Source organism: Tupaia chinensis, unplaced genomic scaffold (genome assembly GCF_000334495.1).
Source record: "Tupaia chinensis unplaced genomic scaffold, TupChi_1.0 Scaffold000117_2, whole genome shotgun sequence".
Taxonomy (NCBI): domain Eukaryota; kingdom Metazoa; phylum Chordata; class Mammalia; order Scandentia; family Tupaiidae; genus Tupaia; species Tupaia belangeri.
The window spans coordinates 19,115-28,424 of NW_006159583.1; the positions used below are offsets into that span (position 1 = coordinate 19,115).

A 9,310-nucleotide genomic window follows, 5' to 3' on the forward strand; every position below is an offset into this window, starting at 1 on the left:
ATTCCAAAATAACTTGAAATTCCCAGGAATCTATGCTAGGATATTTATCAGTTATGTTATCAGTTATTATGTTAAACTGGTATATGTTACAGATATAGCCAAATTTCTTTGTCAGTTGCAAATTCTTGTCAGAGTATTAAGGATGGTTGGTTCAAGTCTTATTATCCATGGGTAGTTGCTTTGTTTGATCCCTTTCTAAAATCTTTTTGCAAATGGCTATAATCCTAACATGTTGTGTCTTTAAGGAAATTCACAAAGAGGATAGAAAGAGGGTGTACTCTTACAAGTACAGGTGTGTATAATCTAATCATTTAACTGGGTAAAATTTCCATTTTCTCTGGAGAAACTAATCTATTTTCTATGCTGCTAAGCCAACCATTAAGCAGAACCAGAATTAACCAAAAGCAAGGCAATAGTTGACAGAATTGGCATGCTAGGTAGCCAATATCAAAACTGTTAAAAGGATGTAAATCCTTTTAAGCATGTTAAGCATGGCTACCTGGTTCTTCCTGAGTCTTCCTTATAGCTCTCATTATTAATTTGACATGCTTTAATTATTCCTATTGTTGGCTTTCTAGATTTTATAGGAATGAAATATTGGGTTGGTCTAATAAGACTGTCCAGTTCTGCATTGGAAAATTTATTAAACAGGTTTTTGTTACTATTATTTGTACATGTTCATAATTTACTAATAATGCTTAAAGTTATGACTGCTAAAAATGGAAAATTCTGGTCAATGTGTATATCTGTAATTCTATTAATGTATGCAAGTTTACAAGCTTAATATCTCTTCCAGGAGATATCAAAATTCCCAGGGTGGGGGAGAAAAGATAAGCATGGGTAGTTAGTAAAAATTTACTTGCAAAGGCACTTCCATTGAAAATTCTCTTAGAAAAACCCAGTTCTGACCCACCTACCTCCAGGCTAAAGTGCTCCAGTTTCCTCCTTGGCATGCTTGCTTACCAAGCAGCAAAAAAAAATCAATTCAGTCTGGATAGTCATCTCCACATAGGACAGACAGACAGTCAGCCCTATAATGAAGATACCAGAACTGGCTTTGGTGGGACCAGAAGTTGGCCTAACGGCTATGTCACTGAACTCCCATGTAGTCGACGACGGTTTGAGTCCTGGACCCGGTGGCTTAAACTCACACCAGGCACATGTGCATGTGTGCCCAAGATCCCGAGAGGAGAATGGAGGAGAAGGGATTGCGACGTGGCCATCCCCCAGGGGATGATTTCTGTCTTGTCTCTCTGTCTCTCTCTTTCTGGGCAGTGCACGTGCCCTATAGCAAAAATCTCTCCAAAAAAAAAAAAAAAAAAAAGAACTGGCTTTGGATGGGCCTCTGTATCAGAGATGAAGGCTAGGGAACCTCTTGTCCAGAAACCTGGTAGAGTGGGATTCTCAAGGTACAAGATGAGATGGATTAAGGCTAGAGCTCCTGGCTGCCTTCTCCCTTCCTGCCTTTCAGTACTCTTCCTGTTTTCTCTTCAGTTGAACTTCTTCCCCTTAGAACTCTCCCCTTACCTACACTTTCAGACTGGGAGAGATCTACCACAAATATAAGTTAAATGATAAGGAAATGTAACCATAAAAATGAAAGTTTAAGTTACCATTGCATTCTCCAGCTAGAGGTTTTATATAGTCAAGAAGGCAAATACTTTGTAAAACCTGCAAATCAGGCTTCACTCTTCGGGCAGTACTCAACTGCTCTTTTCAGGATCTATTGGAGCTTAGATGCTCTTCTCAGTTCAGGATCTCTCACAGATTGGAACAGACCTAGGGAAATTCTTAGGTAACTCAGGAAAAGGTAACAAGTTGGCAATTTGTCTGAACCTTTGATTGAACTTTGGCTTAAAGAGCACCCAAGAGTCATTTGGTAATCCTGAAGGCTGAGAACTTCCTCTAAGGGCAGGATCTGGAAAAAGCCCAGATGAGAGCCTCCGTCTCAGTAGAGACTATCTCCAATGTGGGCAGTCTGGGCACTGGACAATGCCCATGACTGACATCCTCATGTTACCCAATGGGGCCTTGTCTGCAGTGCAGAGTTGGTCACTAGAGACGGCAATGGCCTGAGCTCCAAAGGGAGTTGAGGACTTCCAAGTTCATGCTGGCCTCTGAAATGGAGGATTAATGGGGCCTGAGACCCCAGTGGCTCCCCTTGGACATCTGCAAATCTCACTGGACAAGCCTCAGATAACCCTTACAGTGACAAATAAGAATTACGGTTTATTAAGTTTTTGTCTAAATCAGAGGTTAAGATTATTTCCAAAAGTATACTCATAAGGGAAAATAATAGTAAGCAAAAAAAAAGTGCTATAAAAGGAAGGTTACAGTGATGAAAGTATAATTTTAGTAAAGAGGTTAAAAGGAAAGGTTTTAACATAGAAAGTATTTTGTATGGTAAAGCTTTTATCTTCAGGAAAATGGCTAAGGCAAAGAAAAAGGACAGAAGCTGCAAGTCTACAGCATGTTGTTGAAGATTTCAGTCATATTCAGTCTTAGAGCTAAAAAATTGTATAAAATGATTGTACTAATATTTTGCTGTCAATCAAAATTTTGGATATTAACTTTAAGTCCTATAGATAATAGAAATAGCTAAATTTATTTGCCTATTACATCATTATTGTAATGAACTGCTCTTCTCTTTCACAATCCATCAAGTTACAAATAGTGGGCGGGACCAAGTCTCCAGTGAACGCCCATCATGACTTCTAGCGTGGGTCTCTAGATAGACCCCTGGTAGAGGATCCTTAACTGCTGCCCCTCCGGAATCATCACCCAGGAAGTAGTCAGAATGGTCTTCGGCCCTTGTGCCCCTAATAGCAGTTAGGGATTCTTTTGCAGAGGGGGGAATGAGGTAGGAGACGGGGACCCTAAAAATATAGTTAGAGTATGAACCCAAAATGGAATCACAAAATGACTAAGTTTTGTGATGCAGGAATGTGGGGGACACAGGGGTAGTCAAGCCCACACTTGGAGTGAGACATGGGTTCTTGTCCCACACTCAGGAAGAATTAGAGTCTCAGACACAGAGAGTATGTAGAGCAAAGTCCAGATTGGCAGTCTGCAAAACTGCTGACACAGAGTATATGATGCAATCAGGGTGTGACCCAGGGCCTTGACTCAGTGTTTATCTAAGTCAAGTGGAAGGGGCGTGGCTCACCCTACATCTCCTGATCAGGGTTCTCAGAGGCAGTTTTTCCTGATTGGCATTGGTGATGTGGTGTATTGGGGCGTTAAACCCTGCCTGACATCAGCCCCTGGGCTGATGTAGGACAGGTTAGCCAGTGGATAGAAAGAGGAAGAAGCAGGGAAAAAAAAAAACCCTCCAGGAGAGTCATCTGTCTGTTTTGGTCAATAGGCAGTGGTGGCTCAGTGATTGACCTAGGCAGGATGACCTAGACTTAAAACAAAGACTTTTTCCAGGCCTGCCTTGCCACAGTTCTTCCTTGGCAACCCATTTTCTGGGACCCCTCCCTTCTTGGGAGCTCTGTTTTTCCTTCCCTCTCCTTTAGTAAACTCTCCACTTTGATAATAAATTCTCCATTTTGCTAATAAACTCCCCACTTTGCTCTACACACTCTCTGTGTCTGAGACTCTAATTCTTCCTGAGTGTGGGACAAGAACCCATGTCTCACTCCAAGTGTGGGCTTGACTACCCCTGTGTCCCCCACTTTCCTGCATCACCCCATGGAGCATGGTGACTCAGCAATCCCTTCTACTTTATTTCTCCCTTTATTTGGCATTTGGGGCATGCATGCCCATTAGTCCTGCATGTTTTTCAAGCTATTCGGTCTGCAACTCCAATGGTCTCTGCAGTAGACCATGTGGGATCCAGCCACCCTAAACACCAGGCCATGGCCTAGCTCAGAGTTCATTTTTCTCTAAACCACTCATTTTAAAAAGATCCCAGTTAATCATAAGGCAACCCAAGGATGAGTCCCTTAACATGCTAGTGGTGGGTCCCATGATAAACTTTGTGGCCAGTAAATAAATTCTGTATTGATGGGTGAACCCCAGGCTCTGCTCCTGGATGTGGGAGTTGTACCTTTCTTTGTCCCATTCTGTTTCTCTGCAGTTATGAGCAACCAAGGAAGTAAGTGGAAAGTATTGGGTCATGGTGAAAGTTATGACACATTTTTGAATAGAAAAATAACATCATGACTTTCCCAGCGGTGGTAGTGCTTATTTAGGTGCCCAAATTTCAAAAAACTACAGAGGTTTCCTACCTTAGGCTGGAAGCCGAATTCTTTCCTAACTTTAGCATCTGATGCAGTGATTTAGCAAGCAGACTAAAAGGAGGAGAGGTGGACTTTTAGAGTGAAGGTCCCTTACCCAAGAGGCTCGGGAAGACAAGTGGCGTAAACAACAGAAGTCCTCTCTGTTCCCACAGTGACACTTAGAGAAGCAGCAAATTAGTGGCAGGAAGGTCAAAAGACTTTTCTACAAAATGTGGGGAATAAATGTCTCAAGATGTAAAACTGAACAAAAAACCAGATTGGCAGTCTGCAAAACTGCTGACACAGAGTATATGATGCAATCAGGGTGTGACCCAGGGCCTTGACTCAGTGTTTATCTAAGTCAAGTGGAAGGGGCGTGGCTCACCCTACATCTCCTGATCAGGGTTCTCAGAGGCAGTTTTTCCTGATTGGCATTGGTGATGTGGTGTATTGGGGCATTAAACCCTGCCTGACATCAGCCCATGGGCTGATGTAGGACAGGTTAGCCAGTGGATAGAAAGAGGAAGAAGCAGGGAAAAAAAAAAAAAAACCCTCCAGGAGAGTCACCTGTCTGTTTTGGTCAATTGGTATAATGCAGATTCAGCTCAGGGTCTTGGTTGGAGAGTCTTCCACAGGTCCCAGCAGTCATCAAAAGGATATCACCAGGAAGGGGCTGCAGGACCCTTCTAAGAACAACAGGTTCTTGACTTCATACAGGAAAGAATTCAAGATCAAGATAGAATTAAGAAAAACAGAAGAGGTTTTCTTTTTTTTTTTTTTTTTTGAAGACAGTTGTACACTCCATAGTGAAGAGTGTGAGCTGACGGAGAACAGAGTCACTGCCCACTCTAGCTGGGTCCAGGGTTTATATTGGAGTACTATATTGGAGGGCTTTTCTCTTCTCATATTGTATGTACCATTAGTATTATAAATCTCTACCTGCAGGTGTAATTTTTAGCAGGGAAATGAGATATACTTTATCTCTAGGTTAACCTCCATGCTTCATCTTGGTTGTTACTGGTTTTGAATGGCCCTTAAAAGGCAGTTGCTTGTGTTCGAGTCATATGACTTGTGCTCAGCCTGTCCTGTTGAAAGTATGGTGAAAGGTTTTAGATTGACTCAGGACCTTATTTGTGTCCTTATCTCCAGTGAGTCTCTCCTTATCTTGCCATTACATTGTCCTTGTCATCCTACTGTTTGTTTGGTAATGGTTTTCATTAGTTTCCCTGTGTTCCTTGCTTCAAATGCTCAGTTCTGTGACACCTGGTTTGGAGTAGTGAAGAGACCTCCGAACCCTGTTTCTTTTCATGCTTCACTGTAAGTGTGGGACAAGGTGGAGGAAAGGAAGCAAATTTGGGGTAATAGAAGTAGGGAAATGAGAGAAAAGTACTGAAGGCCGTCCCTTTTTAGATATCTGAGTCATGGGATCTGGAGGCGGATAATTTGTCAATTTGTTTTTAACTGAATATGCAGCATATGTTCTGACTGTGACATGGCCTTTGTAAAGTTCAATTAGCTTAAAATTGTGTGTCAATACCCATTAAATGGTACAGACAGGGAGTTGTTAGGCAGGCAGCCAAGAGAGGAGCCTGTCTTTGCTTCAGAATTTGGATCATTGTGTCAAGACTAGGAACTATAGGTTGCTCTTAGTAGGTCAAAGACAAAGATAAACACAGCCAAACATTAAAGTAGTCAAAATAGATTTTATTGAGTAACTACTGATGGGGGGTGGGGAGAACTGAGCTCTATTCCAACTCATTGTGCAGAGGTGATTGGGAAATTCAAAGGGAGCCTGACAGAGTGCAGGTTACTAAGTACAATCAGCAAAGTGAAAAAAATACAAAGGCAAATAGCCTGTGTTGGGTAGAGCAAAGAGTTTTTTGGCCTTTCCTAGGCAGCCACTTTAACGGTGACTGGGATCATCCTACATCATCCTACAAACATGGCCACAGTTTTGAGAAGCTGTGCTACAGTTTACTCAAGTCTCCTAGTGCAGGGTTTGGCTAGAGTTGTCACTTTCCCAGAGTTCAGAAGTTGTCATCGATAAGGTCTGAATAAGTAAATGGAATATTCTAGCAAGAGAAACAGAATGTGCCCAGTCACTGAATCAGGGATGATAACCAAGTTTAGGGTATATGACGTGTATAATAGACAAGAAGTGGGACCTAGGGACCAGCAGTTAGTGTAATGGCTATGTCGCTGGACTCCCATGTAGTGGACCATGGTTCGTGTCCTGGACCCGGTGGCTTAAAACTCACTCCGGGTGCATGTGCATGTGTGCCCAAGATCCAGAGAGGAGAATGGAGAAGGGATTGTGGCGTGGCCATCACCCCTGGGGGATGAGTTCTCACTTTCTGTCTCTCTGTCTCTCTCTGTCTGGCAAGCGCACGCGCCCTATAGCAAAAACCTCTCACACACACAAAAAAAAAGAAGAAGAAGAAGAAGTGGGACCTATAGGAACCCATCATTATTAGAAATACTCAATTTGGATCTATTGTAAAATGGGAAACAAGCCATTACACTCTGTTGAACAGGAAAGGTACTTGTGAATTGAAGATTTGGAAGAATCAATCCTTCAGTTTGCAGTGTGAGCAGAGGTGACTACATGTGTTATTTGTGTTGTAAGCTTGTGGATGGGTATGTGGTACTATAGACTTCCGAGGTTAGCAGCTGTGGTTAAAAGGTTTGACCTTTTGACAGTTTTGCATAACTCCCTGATAGTATCCTGTTTATGTAATCAACACAGTGTGTCATTTGAGGATGACACTACTACCTCATGCCATATATTTTCCCCAAATATTTAGTTCCTTTCCAGTTCTCAAAGAATTTACTAACCAGATGAGAAAATGCAGTGTGTAAAAAATTATATAAAAATATGGAGGGCTAGCAGATGGCATGGTGGTTAAGGTGCTGGATCCCACATGGCCAACTCCGCAGTTCAAGTTCCAGACCTGATGGCCCAAAAATCATTCTGGGAGCATGTGCGTGAATGCCCAGGACCCCAAGAGGAGAAGGTAGGAGAAGATATTGTGACATGGTCAGCCTCCGGGGGGAGGGTAATTTCTCACTTTCCCTCTATCTGTATCTGGCAAGAACACACGTCATATGGCAAAAAATCTAAGAGAAAAAAAGTTTGAGAGAAAACTGAAGCACATTAGGACTTTAGGAAGGGATATTTGGGCACAATAGGAATTCAGAGGGGAAAATCTTGGCAAATGAAAAATTCAAAGAAGCTTGCACACACACACACACACAAAAAAAAAGACATGCATTTTCAATACTGTGAGTATGTAGTACATTAAGAAGTAAAGTAGTTTTTTTTTCTATTCCCATTTAATTAGTGCCTGTGGGTGTATGGTTGGAGGCAGATCTACAATGAAATGTGTTCAGAAGTGGACTAAAATAATGAATGCTAGTACTCGTTTTTATTCTGTCCCTCCTCATATCTATATGTGTATGTTAGTAGTTAGCCCTGATAAATTGGGCTAAGTTTGGACTTTAAGAGTAAGCTACAAATAAATAAATAACACCTTCGTTTTTTGAGAGAGTTTTTTTTCTGTAGGGCACTTGAGTTCACCAGAGAGACAGAAAGCAAGAAATCACCCCTCAGAGGGGCTGAGCATGCCTCAATCCCTTCTCCTCCATTCTCCTCTCAGAATTTTAGGCACGTACATGCATGCACATGCACCTGGCATGAAATTTAAGCCCCCTGAGTCTGGGCTCAAACTACAGTTGACTACGTGGAAGTCCAGAGACATAACCATTATGTCATCTACTGGTCTCAAAAAAAAAACTTTTAAGTGTCCCAAGAAGACAGAAAGGTAGGCGCTGGAAGAGCTGAGACCAAGATATTTGGTATGTACTTATCGTACCTTGTAGAAAGACTGGAAGTTGGCTATGGCAAGACCTACTTTTCCTCATTTTCCTCTTTCCTCCAGTCGTATTCTGATTGCTCACCTACATGTATAGCATTCCAATATACCTGTACTTGCAACCTAGTATACAACTACCTTTTACTGCGAGAATATTTATACTAAACTACAAACTAAAGATTACTGCTCTGCAGTATTAGCATGTTAATAATCACCTTTTTTTGTTTGTTTGTTTGTTTTTTAATGTTTTAGGTAGGTGTCATTACCATCTATAACTTTACCCCATTTCCTAAGCCAACAACTCTTTTAGTAACGTCCAAGGTCACAAAGTTACAGTGAGGTACAGAAGCCCAGCCAGGATGGGACAGAACATGTTCCAGGCTAGGAGGGCATCGCGTGGCTCCTCCATCCTGTCTCCCATGAAGCATCCACACTCCACTCTAATGAAGGTTTTCTTTCTGCAAATCTGAATGTGGTCTTTTAGATCCTCTGGCTGGGGCTGGTTCAATCTCCTGATTCTATTGGTGGGTTTCTTCGTTGCTTAGGAAGGCAATCCAAGCTGCCAGCTCCCCATCTTGTGAGCCTCTGCTTTTGGGCTGTTTCATTGAAAAACTTCAGCTCTTCTTGCAAAGTTTCTTACAGCAACATAGAGCTCGTGTGATCCATAGTGGATTCTTGCTGTGATGTCCAAGATTCACTGCCTAAAACTGGGTTGAGTCCCTTACTCTCTAGAATCGCCAAACAATTGTTCTGGAACTTCTCCAGCAGCTCCGCTTTCTGGGTCCGGTCCTTCAGCTCTCCCTGCATTTCAGTCAACTTCTGGTGCAACTGTTTGTTGACAGCCTCGAAGAGCTGGTTCTTATCCTTGATTTCTTCCTCTGACTTTTGCTTTCTCAATGGTTTGTAGCTCTTCTTCACGTTACTCCTGTTGGCTGTGTCTGCAGCTTTCACTGGCCCATTCTCTTGTCTTGGTTTGGCTGTTTTTGTAACATCATTCTCAGAGCCTCCTGAATGAAAATGTCTGGGCACATCGACTTCTTAGAATTGGTGCGAGTTTGTGTGTCTGTGAGCAGAACGCCAGTCGGCACAGAAGGGGTTTGTTGGCTGTACACTGTCTTAACCACACTGGTCATTGTGATGAGGTTGGCCCGCTCCCACCCGCAGTCCTCATTGCTCTGGTTCAAAAGATGGTCAGCAGCCAATAGTCACTTTTTT

The 9,310-nt window shown here is 42.4% G+C and overlaps 1 pseudogene; it reads right to left on the minus strand.

Moving 5' to 3' along the window:
• Positions 1–8,599: 8,599 nt before the first annotated feature.
• LOC102479381 (small kinetochore-associated protein pseudogene) lies at positions 8,600–9,297 on the minus strand (annotated as a pseudogene).
• Between the last annotated feature and the right edge of the window lie 13 nt (positions 9,298–9,310).